We start from the raw sequence: 14,142 nt of genomic DNA on the forward strand, positions 1-14,142 counted from the left end.
TTTTTGGAGTGTTGTAATAAACCTTTTATCTATTACTGTAAGTACTCCAATATTTTCTATAAGATTGTCTTTGCATTTGTATATACATTTTAGAATCACCTCAGTTACTGACAAAACCACCTTATGAATTTTAATGGGGATTGTTTTGAATCTGTAGATCAATTCTGGTAGAACAAACATCTTCAAAATATTGAGTCTTCCAATAATTAGCATGTTAAATTTTGATTGATTTGAGTCTTTTTAATTTATCTCAGTAGTATTATATAATTTTCTAAATAAAAATCTCACATCTTTTGTTAGAGTTATTACAATGTATTTGTTATTTTCTCAGGCCATTGTGAATTAAACATATTTTTAAAATGTTTTCTAAATGGTTGCTCTCAATGTAGAGGAATACAATTGATTTTTCTGGTAGAGTTATGCAAGCCAGTAATATTCTAAGACTCAGATATTAACTCTAATAGTTTATCCTTAGATTTTTTTTGGACTTTTCTATAAATACAATCAGGTCACCTTCTAAAAACAAAAATTAGAAGCTTAATTATTTTTTCTATTCTTACACAGTTACTTTTCTTGTCTAATTGTACTAGCTAGGATCTTCAATACAAAGCTGAATAAAAGTGGTGGTGACCAGTATTTCTATCTAGTTTCTGATTTCAGAGATATGATACAATATCTAAACATGAAATATGATATTTGTGTAGCATTTTTGTAGATACAATAGGGGAGCAAAACTTGCCAACCAAAAAATGCCTCTTTGGTATGTGGAGTACTTCAAGCTGAAATCAATCAAGGAAGACTCAGGAAGAAACTTTGACCTTCCCCCTAACATCTAAAAGAATGTAAATAGAGGACCTGTTCCAGGAAGGGAGCTATCATCATAGATAACAATAGTATGTAGTATGAACTGGGTGTGTAGACAGGTAGGAACCTAGCAAAGTCTGTTAAAATTCCTCTCTGTGTCCCATTGTCTCTGCATGGTCCAGCAAACATTTATTTACCAAACATTTGCTTTTCCATCTCCATGTCAATTGTCTTCCTCCATTTTGAAGTCACAAACCACTACTCCTGACATCCTCTTTTGTCTTTAGTTGAAGATGACATTTCAGTTGAGCGCTTTGGCCATTTTGACAAGTTACTCAGTTTTTCTGTGTCTTTCAAGTATACATGTTATTAAATTATTTGATTTTTCTTCTTTTAATCTGTCTTCTGTTGGCCAGAAGGACACAGAAGGGGAGAGAAAATTTTCTTCCTCCCTGACTATGCCCTTTTTCAGACTAAGAACATTCCCTTCTAGTTCCTAGATTGCTAAAAGCTTTTTGTTGTTGTTGTTGTTGTTGTTTGCGGTATGTGGGCCTCTCACTGCTGTGGCCTCTCCCGTTGCAGAGCACAGGCTCCGGACGTGCAGGCCCAGTGGCCATGGCCCACAGGCCTAGCTGCTCCGCGGCATGTGGGATCCTCCCGGACCGGGGCACGAATCCGCGTCCCCCTGCATCGGCAGGCGGACTCCCAACCACTGCGCCACCAGGGAAGCCCTCTAAAAGCTTTTATTATGAAAAAGTATTGAATTACCGCAAGTTATTTTTCTGCTTCTATTAGGATAATCATATACTTTTGCTTATTCACTAATGTGGTAAATTAATTGATTTTTTACAATGTTAAACCAATGATGCTTTATTAGAATAAATTTTACATTTCTGTAATGTATTCTCCTTTTATATAGTGCTGGATTTAGTTTGCTAACATTTTGCTTAGAATTTTTATATCTATGTTTGTGAGAGAGATAACTTATCCATATTTATAATCTTTCAAATTTTGATGCCAAGGAAATCTGATTTAGTAAAATAAGTTGGGAAGTCTTTATTTTTCTTCTTCTTCATCTTACTTTCTAGGATATTTTGGGTAAATTGTATTTATATATTATTTAGTGTTTGAAGTATTTCACCAGTGGCTTGGAGTTTTTGTTGGGAAGTTTTTAAATTAAGGATTTGAGTGCTTCAATGGAGTTGATACTCTATTTTTTTTCATGTCAGTTATGGTAAATCTTATATTTTCTAGATATTTGTCAAGTTTACATAAATTTGCAAAATCTGTGGCTTAAAGACATTTATAACATTCTATTATTATCTATGTAATGCTAATAAAATTTGCAATGATACCACTTTTTTATTCATTATATTGATTATATAGGCCTTTGTCTGGGTTTACAAAATGTATTAATCTGGGGCTTCCCCGGTGGCGCAGTTGTTGATAGTCCGCCTGCCGATGCAGGCGACACGGGTTCGTGCCCCGGTCCGGGAAGATCCCACATGCCGCAGAGTGGCTGGGTCCGTGAGCCATAGCTGCTGAGCCTGCGCGTCCGGAGCCTGTGCTCTGCAAAGGGAGAGGCCACACAGTGAGAGGCCAGCGTACTGCAAAAAAAAAAAAAAAAAAGTATTAATCTGAGCTTAACTGGTAAAGAATATACTCTGTGTGATTTTAGTGCTTTGATATTTATTGCTACTTACTTTATGGTACAGAATATCATCAAATTTAATATATGCATATATCTCATTTATACTCAAAAAGAATACGTAATCTTCAATATATGGAAACAATTTTAATATTCAATATCTTTATTGATTTTGTGCCTATGTGACTCACATAAAGATGTTTTAAAATTTCTAACCTAAATTGTAGATTTCTCTATTTCTCCCTTTAGTTCTATTTTTTATATATGGTAAAGCTATAATTAGGTACATATATATCTAGATTGTTCTTTTCATCATTTTGAATCGTCATAAGGATGTATGGAAACATAGAAGAGAATCTGAAGAAAACTTCAAGCAATACAAGAAGAGAGGCAATTTCATTGCAATATATGGTAAAGATTTTGAGCAATTTCTTAGATGGGAAGATGGAAAATAGGAGGTCTGTATTAGAACCTTACTATGTATAGAATATCCATAATTATGCAACTGTTTTCGGCATAGCAGCCTACATATAGATTCTATTCCATAGTGTTTTTTAGTGTAGTCATTTACAAATAATCATTTCACTGCCTTCATAAGTTAAAAATTAATGAACCAAACCAGGTTTATGGGGTTAAGGCAGAAAGGAACTACTATGTTTGAAAAATATTATTTTGTGTGATTGCTATACACTAAAAACAAAAAGAACTATACACAAATGCAATAACACCAATGTGATATGCACTAGCATTTATCACCTTATTTTTTACAGATGGTAAAAGCATAACTTAGTTTTGAGGTATGAGAAGCAAATCATAACTCTTGACAAGAGAAGAAATTATTTAGAAAACTTCAATTAGAAATTGAGTGATGAAGCCAAAAAAATGTATCCACTGGATTTGACAAAAGTCACTGATGATATTGGCAAGAATTGTTTCAGTGGAGGAGTGGGGGAAAAGTATACTCACAGCTGAAGAGCGAATAACAGATGCAGAAATGGAAACCATGAGATGAGTCAAGAGGCTAAGAAACTTGAGAATGAAATGAAGGAGAAAGGTAGTGTAGAAACTAGAGGGTGACACAGTTAAGGGAAAAATTTGCATTTTCTTTCTAATTGCGGGGCCCAATTTTACATATATATATATATATGTATATGATATATAGGAGAATAAATCAATATAGTAGTTAAGGGGGAAAGGGAATAAACCAATGAAGCCAAATCACTTATCACTGAGAAGACACCAGGAGAGAAGTGAGTAGAGAAGGGTGGATGTGGATATTGTTTCTAAATTTGGCGGGCTAGTAATGGGTCAAGCAAGAGATAAGAAGTTCCCATCAGATTGCCCCACTCTTCTTGGTTCAGTAAAGGAAACGGTCATTCACTAAAAGGAAACAAGAAAATAGACATGAAAAAGCCCTGAAGATGGTTACTAAAGTTTGAAATACCTGTTGAGAAAATAGAGGATTAAACTGAATAAAGATGAAGGCAAGAATTTCCATGCAATACTGAAGGTCTAAGTGAGGTTGAAATCCAGAATTCTAATGAAAGTAGCAGTCTTCAAGACTATGTACCTTCCCCCAGCCATAGAGGATGAAGAGTAGAAGCTAAATAAAGTAAATGTAGAGGAGAAAGAACCATAGTTATGTATGTGTAGATATTTATTAAGTTGTGCAACTAGAATTTGTCCACTTTGTAGTTTATATGTAACACCTCAATATACAAGGGTATTAAAAAAATAAAATACTGAGTGGACCATTTCAGGTTCATTACAGTCTGGATTGGGTGGATGCTATTGACTAGATTCTTACACTCACAGTAGCTTTGAGATTCTTTATCTTAGTACTTCTTGAATTTGAAGGAGCAAGCAGTACACTGGGGATCATGCTAAGTCATAGACTCCAATTGAGTTGCTCTGAGGTAGAACTCGAGATTCTGCCTTTCTAAGATTCCCAGATACTGCTGCTAGTCCGTGGGCCACACTGCTTATAATCCTATATGATACACAAGAATATTGGGTGAAAAATAATACAGTTTGTTAAATAAGTGCTTTTCCTACATAGTAAATGGTGTGATTGATTTTTTAACTTAAATTTATTTCAACTAATAGTGATGTATTATTTTCTTCTAGATATCTGGCATATTAGGTTATATGGCTATACATCAAAGGCAGCATTGACATTCACAGACATGTCACCCATGTGTTGTTTATGAAAAATGGTAGATGGAGTATTTTTTCAGTACTCCTAGGAGAGGTGATAATTCTGCCTCTTTTCCCCTCTCCCCAGTCCCCACCCAGGATGTTAAGCAGAGCTAGCTTAAAACAATTGTTCAGGGGAACCAAAGTGGACCACATCATAGATTTATTTTGCCATATAAAAGATCAATTTTATTAATAATTTATTTCTACAGCACATTTTTTTTTTTCTCTATAAACTTGTGAAATGAGAGGGCATGCCTTTTTTATGGAAACTTCTTCAACACAAAATCTCTCTGTCCCTGCCCCCACTTCCCTCCCACTCCCCCTTAAAGCTAAGGCCCAAAGACACTGAAGCCCTTTTTAGTTTATGTTGCATCCCTTCGATCAGGTGGAAAAGTTACTAAACTGGGAGGTGTGCTTTAGTTATATGCAATTTTCTGAAGGATTTCAAATTTCAGTGATTTGTGAATGGGATAAACTAAAACTTGCATTTCACTCTCACTTTGGTTCATGAAGTACATTTTCTGTTGATGGGTTTGTGAACAGTCATATTTCACCTGAGATCCTAGTCAACATACAGAGATAATTGAAAATGGGCTAAAATTTTCTGTGCTTCTGAATGGTAATAGTCTTAGTGGAGAATTTTTTACAAAATGAATGGCAATTTCAGCAGGTATCCAAGTATTTAATAAACATTTCAGTATTACAAAAATATAAGGGAATTCTCAAATTTAGAGATGTAGAGTCATTCATTCTACTCATTTTAAAACACAACGGGAGGTATGGAGGCATTTAGGATTTAGGAAAATAGGTTTTGGAATCAATAACCTACAGGGCTTATTTTGTTCTTAATAACAGTGGTTTATAGATCTTGTCATATCAAATATAACCATAATAAACATCCATATAATGATGCTTGACATTGTGTGTTGAGAACATATGTTACATTTTCTTATGTATATTGTTTTGTTGAGCTCTATCAATAAAATTAGGTGGATACTTAGATTTTTATCTTATAGTCAGAAAACTAATCCAAAATGTAGCAGTGTCAGAATTCAAACCCAGAATTCAAACCTAAAACTGATACATATTTCACTTTACCACATCCCCATACAATGAAGATTAGATTCTCAACTCAGGCATTCAAATTCTGATGTTTAAAAGGGACCTTAGAACATGAGCTTCTTAAAATATTTCTCCACTTTCGATATGTAAAACTAGTATTTCCTTATTAATTCATTGTCATTAGTCACTGCCTGAACATGCTGATTTTCTTGTCTGCTATAACATATTCAACCCCTACCAGAATATTTAAACAAGCAGGGTTATGTTTTAAATTTTCAGTCAATGTGATCATTGTGATGCAGTTAACCAAAACCACGAGACTTAGTCATTGATGGCTCAATACTCTGATGACAGTGCAAATTCTGCCGCAAAACTGCAATTGGGGCAATAGAACACAGGATATGATGAATATACACATGAAATGCCTTCAACCAGACTTTAAAAAATTAATGAAAAGTAATCATAGAAGGAACATCTCAGAAATTTCTTTATAAGTTTCTGTCATCATCAAGTTAGCCATTGAAATTTTATTCCATAGTTGGAATAGTAAATCTCACTAGCAGATTTTTCATTCACTTGGGTTTACAAGGAAAAAAAAATCTATATTTGGAAAGGTTTTCATTGTATTTAATACAAATCAGAAAAATGTGCTTCCCTTTTAGAAGAGTATACTATTTAGGGTAAAAGACTAAAATAAAGAAAAAAAAGATTCTAATGCACTGAATGCTTTGAGATATTTTAAATGGTCCCATAAAACAAATCACTTATTGACCAGAATTGATTTGAAGAAACTGGCCTAAAAATAAAACATATGTAGTACATGATGCATGGGTTTATTTTTATCATTTGTTAATAGGTTAATTCCTATACATTTTATTTTTTCTCTAAACTATCTTATATATTTCTTTATTCACATATAATTTAACAACATCCATTTATAGAAGCAAAATTACTAATATTTTATTCAGTTAAAAACAGAGTACATTCTTTATTGCAAAAATATATTGTCAAACCATAACATCTCCCTTCCTTTTCAAAAGCAATATCCAACATTTACCTACTTAATTACTTTAATACCTTTAAATTTCAATTAATCTATAGTGTTACATAATGCTAGCAGTGTACAACTTTGGATTGTTGAAGTGTTAATGGATTAATTCATCATTGCTCTTCTACTAACATAATTTTTTATTTCCTGAATCTATTTTCAAAATTTTGCTAAATATCAGACTTGGTCCATAAATTACCTATACCAAATTGCTGAACAAACCCACATCTTGATTATTGATAAAAACTAATAATTGGTCAGCTATATGTCTGAGTCAACTTTGGATAGCCATACTAATTTTGTGTAGGGGAAATAAATTAGCAAATAATCCATTTTACTGCAATTGGGAAGCCTTCTGAGACAGGAAGAACATCAAGATCCACTGCTGAGCCAAATAGGAACCTGTATTTGGAAATTCCAGGTAACATAGTCTAAAAGTAAACATAAGAGAAAAGCAAAAATATAAAACAAACCAAAGGAGAATCAAGAAAAAAAAATGAAATAAAGACCCTGTGTCCAACTAAAATAATCAAAACCTACTAGCAAATTAGCATCTGCAATAATAGGAATGGAATTTTTTGATGAACGAATTTCTTAAAACACTCTCTATAGGATTAAGCTCTTTTGAGACAAGGTTCACCTCTCACACCTGGTAAACCAATGAGAGAAAGCTCTCATGGTGGAATTAGAGGAATACGCCTCAGACAGGAAACAAGTATAGTGTTCATATCTGGTAAAACATAAAAACAGAACTGAAAAGAAGAAATAGACATGCACAGTTTGCTCTCTAGACTTAGTATAAACCTCTAAGACACAGTATAAACCTCTAAGACACTACTCCAGTTAGGCTCCTCAGACCAGGGGCTGTGCACATTCTCATAAACCAGCTAGTACAGAATTGCTTCTGGTGCCTTAGGGCCCTGCCTTCTTTCAAATAGCACCTCTCTACCTTGGATGCCAATTACAGCACAGGTTTTGATTGCTTTCTACAGGAAACCAAAAGCTCTGGTATAACAAGACTGGGAATAAAGATAATTTCTTTTGCATTGCCAACAGATGGAGAAGAAAGAGATTAGTAAAAATATAAAAGTCTGAAAATGACTTCAAGCATGAAGGTAATTGGTTTTCTGTTCTTAATTTAATGCAAGACTTCAGTCAACAAATATTTGTTGAGTGTATAACTTGTGCTAGGCACAATCTTTAGATGTGAGTATTCAGCAGTAAACAAAAGAGACACAAATCCCTGCATTCATGGTGCTTACATTCTGTTGAACTTGTCTTATTTTAGGTCTGTTTTATACAAGGCTAAAGCTATCTGTGTTGTGGGGTTTTTTAAGCTTTATTTTGATATATTTCATATGTATACAATTCACCCATATAAAATGGGCAATTCAGTAGTTTTCAGTATATTTACAGACTTGTGCAACCATCAGCACAATCTAATTTTAGAACATTTTCATCACCCCCCCCTCCAAAGAAATATAATACCCATTAGAAGACACTCCCCTTTCCTCCCCGTCCAGGGGAAGCTTCAGCTTCCCCTGAAGCTTAGCTTAAGGCAATTGATAATACAGTTTACATCTAGATACATTTGCCAATTCTGGATATTTCCTATGAATGAAATAATATAATATGTGGCTTCTTTGATTTAATGTTTTCAAGGTTCATACATATTGTAGCATGTATCAGTACTTCATTCCTTTTTGAAGCTATCTACTTTTACAGTTATTAATTTAAAATAAGACCTGTCTTAGTTTATGCCCTTTTCAGACTTTCCCATATTCCACAGAACATTTTCATTTCCAATTGAAAATAAAGTTTAAAAAGGATGCTTTAATTTTAGAACTAGAAAACATTTGGAAAGTATCCAGTCAACTTGTAGATAAGTATCCAATCAATTTGTAGATGAGTAGATAGAGAACTACAAAAAAGAAGTGGTTTGCTGAAGGCATCATAGAAAGATAGGACTGGAACCTATCTCTCCCCACTCCTCTTAACTCTTTATCACAGGGCTTACTTGGTATGGACTTTGATAGTTTTGTATTTATCTGTAGGATTCTGCAACCTCTTTATGGGAGAAAATAATTTTGATTACTTCAGTTTATAGACTATTGGATTTTTCTATAAAACTAAAGTTTTTTTTGTTTTTGTTCTACAATATGAATAAAGAAACTATATAAATCAAGCAAACATGATTTTCCTTGATCACAACCTAGAGACCCATTTTATGTTAGTCTTCCAAAAAAGTATTGCAAAAATTACTCATCAAATTGTACAGCCTATAATTTTCACTAGCACTTTCTCTCTCAGTTTAATTGACTTCCCATTGTATAAATTTTTAAAAGGACACAACCAGTAAAATATCTCTTTTTCATCTATATCTATCTATTCATCTATTTTTCTAAACTGCATAAAATCATTCAGAATACATCTTTAAAAAACTCATAATGAACAGTACTTGATATTATGATGTTGGCAAACAAGATTAAAATTTTTCAGTCTTTGCAGAATCCACACTTAAGCTCATTAGCTTCTAGATGAAATGAATATAGCAGAGTACATGTACTCTAACCAGCACCTACCTCAGCCTTTTTAAAAGTATTTAGCCTCCACTTAAGCCTGCACTCCAAAGTAAAAGATTCATTTGAACAACTACATATCAAATTTCTCGGAAGTTTCTACAGAAATACCTTCAAAATTTTCTGAACTCCATTTATTCTTATCCTGAAGTTTTCTGATGGTTCTCATATTTATTTTATATTTTATTTCCTGTATGGCTTCTGGTATTGCAGCATTTTACTGCCATTTGATTTCTTCCAACTGAAACGCTCCTTTCTTTCCCCAACAACAACCATTAGAATCCTTAGAGTATTATGTCTTACGTTTAGATTTTCCTGCCTCTGATTACTGTAATTTAGTGCAGGTATCACGCTCAGAATTTGTATTTCAAAATTATACCAATTTCTACAGAATACTGATAAGTGACTAAATAAACATGTACTCAGAATTATTTTGTAGCATTCATTTTAACTGACTTCCTATTTTACTACTGAAGGTAGAACTTGAAAAGTCACATGAATTCCATCTAAATATTTGGTTCTATTCGATAAATGTAATACTACAAGAATCTCTTACCTATATAAGAAATCAACTGTAGCTATTATCCAAGTTGGTTATTTTTCTATATTTAATATACTCTTAAATTCTAACTTATATCCTAAGATCTATTTATATCAGTCCTTAAGGTATATATTAAGGTATATATTAAGATCAAAAAAATTTGATGCAGGCTGAGAGAAGTAACAGTAAAATATTATCTCAGAGAAAGACCTGAGAAAAACGTCTCAGAAGGACACCTGAATGCACATTTTGAAAGAGCTGTCTCTTACTTGCAGCACGATTTCTCCATATCCCGAGACCTCAGCTCTACTTTTTCTCTAGCCTTTCTATCAAGGTCTCAAGTTTTTGCACAAATCTCAGGCCTAAGGTGTAATGAAGGAGGAACTGAGGTGCCTAGGCCAACTGAGCTGTCTGGTGCTGAAAGCTTGGAAGGCGTATGAGTCATAGAAAATGTTATTTTACAACACTAACCTTTTCATGTTGAGTCCAGCAAAAAACAGCACATAACAATAAAATCTGTTTTGATTGGTGAGCTGAGAATGAATCAAGGATTGTTTGCCTGGATTCTAAAGTCATCTTTTCTGCACTCCTGGAGGGTCCCCTCCCTGTTGTCTCTAGGTGTACAAAGTGAATACTTGGGCCCTACTTTCCTTTCTCAGTTCAGCAATGTTCTAATTATTCTCTCTCCATTGTTCCCAAACCTGAAGCCTTCTGCAGCCCCTTTAGAAGCTCCCACAAAGATCCTGTAGTTCTGTAACCTCAAAACTAGAGGTTATAATTTTATAAATAAATGGATTGGATTCTCATGGTTCTTTTGTTTTCTTTTTTCAATCACAGCACAAAAATTACATTATTTTATTTAGGTTTCTTTAAGGAATTTTTGTATTAATATTTTACACATCTTAAATTTTATAGCATATATATAGGAACATATTTATAGAAATATATAGTAGAAAATATATAACCTGGAGGGACAATTCTGAAACACTAGATCCTAAATGATACAAGGCCATGTGTGGACAAAAGTCTCACCTGCTATTTTTCTTGTTACCAATTCTGATGTGTTGCAGAGCAGCAGGGGGTTTCCCTATGCCACTAAGAAATTCTTAGACCCTGGCTGTCCTACAATTCAAATCAATTCTGACCTATCTACCCAGAGATAGCATCAGATTCCATAGGTTAAGGGCTAAGTCTTATATGGCTGTCCTCCTCTCTACTTCAGAGGATAGCAAGTCCAGATTGTCCCCTGTGCTCCTCACCAACAGGCTGCAAATTGCAGGTTCCAATGACTCCCTCCAGAGATTCAATAATTTGCTAGAGTGGCTCACAGAACCCACAGAAACATTTTACTTACTGGATTATTGGTCTATTATAAAAAGGTATAACTCAGGAACAGCTAGATACAAGAGAGGCATAGGACAAAGTATGGGGAAAGGGTGCAGAGCTTCCATGCTCTGCCTAAAATGTGACTCTTCCTGAACCTCCACATGATCACCAACCCAGAAGCTCTCCAAATCCCATTCATTTGGAGGCTTTGTTACATAGGCATGATTGATTAAATCATTGGCCACTGGCTATTGATTCAACCTCCAGCCCCTCCCCACTCCCAGGAAATCAGGGGGTAGGACTGAAAGTTCCAACCCTTTATTCATGGTAGGTTCCCCTGGCAACAAGCCCCCATCCTTAGGTGCAGTCCAAAAGTCACCTCACTAATGTTGAAAAGCAGAATTCAACCAAGTAAATTTGGAGATCTAATTATTAGGTGATTCATGAATCAGGCAGCATCCCATCTAGTAAATAGAATGGCACTCTGAGGGGTTGTACAAAATGTAAGGTTTTTATAGGCGGAAGGAGGGTGGGGATGAAGGTGCTAGCTAACAACAACAACAGCAACAAAGCAAAAGAAAAAGAAAAATGAAAGAAGGGATTGATTCAGGCCAGGCCATCTTCTTTGGGGGGATGGGGTGTGGGGAAGGAAACAGAAAGGGTCTTTATCATGCAGATTACCTCACTAGTGTAGATCAGGAAATTTCAGATTGACTGTTTTAAAGGTCAATTCCTGGGAGAGGTTGAAACTGCTATTAAGTCTTGGTTTGCTGCACTCGGGGCAAATGAATACCTTTGCTGTTCTCTTCACTTAGGAAATTCCAAGGGTTTTAGGAGCTCCATCCCAGAAATGCGGCAAAGAGCAAATATATATTATTTATTATAAATACCAATATCACACCTGAAAATTATTGATTTCATAAACTTATTAGATATTTGAAAACAAGTCAGATCAAGTAAATCCTCTCTTATAAAAGCCACAGCAGCTTCCTATCTCCCCTCAGTATAAAATCTAAAATTCTTACCATTGCCTATAAGGTTCTATATTAGGAGTGGGCAAACTTTTCCCGTAAAAGCCTAGACATTAAATATTTTCTGTAGCAGCTACCAAACTTGGCCATTGTAGCAAGAAAACAGTCATAAATAATGCAGAAACAAAAGAGTGTGGCTTCATTCCAATGAAACTTTATGGACAATAAAATTTGAATCTCATACAAATTATAAGTGTCATAAAATATTGTTTTATTTTTCATATTTTATTCCAAACATTTTAAATTGTAATAACCATTTATAATCATTCATAACCCATATAGAAATAGCTAGTAGGTCAAACTTGGGCTGCAACACCTGTAAGATCTACATTCTCCCTCACAGATTTCATTCACTCTACCACACTCCCTCTACTCATGGACATCTCTGTACTCTGACATCCTTGCACTTACTTGCAAACAACAAGCACATTCTCACCTCAGTGCCTTTGCACAAGCTGTGTCCTTTGTCTAGAACACACTTTCTCCCAATCTTTGAATAGCTCCTTTCCTTCACCTTTGAAGACTAATTATTCTCTAATCATCCAATCCAAAACATCCTTTTTTATACTATTACATGCAGTGCTTTATTTTTCATTTTAATACTTATTACCCACTGAACTATAGTATGTTATACTTGTTTATTTTTTGTCTCTTCTCACTAGAATGTAAGCTTCAAGAGAGAAGAGACTCAGTTTCCTTCATTGTTTCATCCAGAATAGTACTTGGCACAAAATATGTACTCCAATGAATATTTTTCCATGAATGGATTATTGTTATTTACAATTGCCAAAATTCCTCTTTCTTCTGGTCTTCAATTCAACTATCACTTTGAGGTTCTATGTGATTGGGAGCTAATCATAGTGCCAATCTGCGAATTCTCATCATTTGAGAGTTTGTTTAATCTCTAATATTTATATATTGTTCTGAAACATGATTGTTCCATAAATCTCCTCTCTGCTAATGGTGGTCTTTAATCTGGTTGATCTGTATTCAGTATAATTCTACTCATTGATACAATGTTATAATTCTGAAGCTAGGTAATCCTTACCTAATCTTTCTATTTCTCATGGCTTGTAAAGGGCACTATGGCGCCCTGGCCAGCTGCCATTACTGGGTCTGTTGTGTTAGTTACTAGGAGCTCACAGCTGCCCAATGTCTCCAGAAAACTGCCCTCACCTGATGGGAAGCACTTTGGTAAGGAAGCCATACCCCAGGAAATGGCCCATAGTTTATAACTAATGACTAATAGGGAATAAGTATAAGGTTATTTCTTTTTCCTCAAGAGGAAATCATTCTAAGGTGCAGTTTATGCTCCAGAGCCTTGCCCCTGTGGCTCAGGCCAGGGTAAACAGGGTAAGACTCTTCCTAAGACCACATCCTTGTTCATCCCTTTTTCCTTTCAACCCTGCTTCACTCCTTCCGTTTGCATTTTTCCCTATGAATACCTCCTCAGTAAATCATGTACACCTGGATCTTCACCTCTGGTTCTGCTTCTAGAATAAAGTTCCTACTGTAGTAAACCCATCAACTCTTACCCAATTCCCACTAAACAGGTCCACCAAAACCAGTCCTTAACAAACTCAAAACCATAGCATTATGTAAGAGTCATTTTTAGGTATCTCACTTTTAGAGTACAAAGTAGGACACCTTCCAACTACTGACAAGCCTCAGCTAGAATGTGGCAGCATCAAAAGTTTACTAAATTATCATATGTAATTTATGAAATACCTTGTGTTTAGCGATGTGCAAACTCATCTCCCATTAAATGATTTTGCTAAATGAATAACATGCTTAAAATCAAATTCAGTAATATAGACACAGATATATATACAAAAATATCTATGTTTACATGTATATTCTCTGGTTAGTATACATACATTTATTTCCTGGTTCTGTTACCTAAG

The sequence above is a fragment of the Phocoena sinus genome, chromosome 1 (genome assembly GCF_008692025.1).
Source record: "Phocoena sinus isolate mPhoSin1 chromosome 1, mPhoSin1.pri, whole genome shotgun sequence".
NCBI lineage: Eukaryota > Metazoa > Chordata > Mammalia > Artiodactyla > Phocoenidae > Phocoena > Phocoena sinus.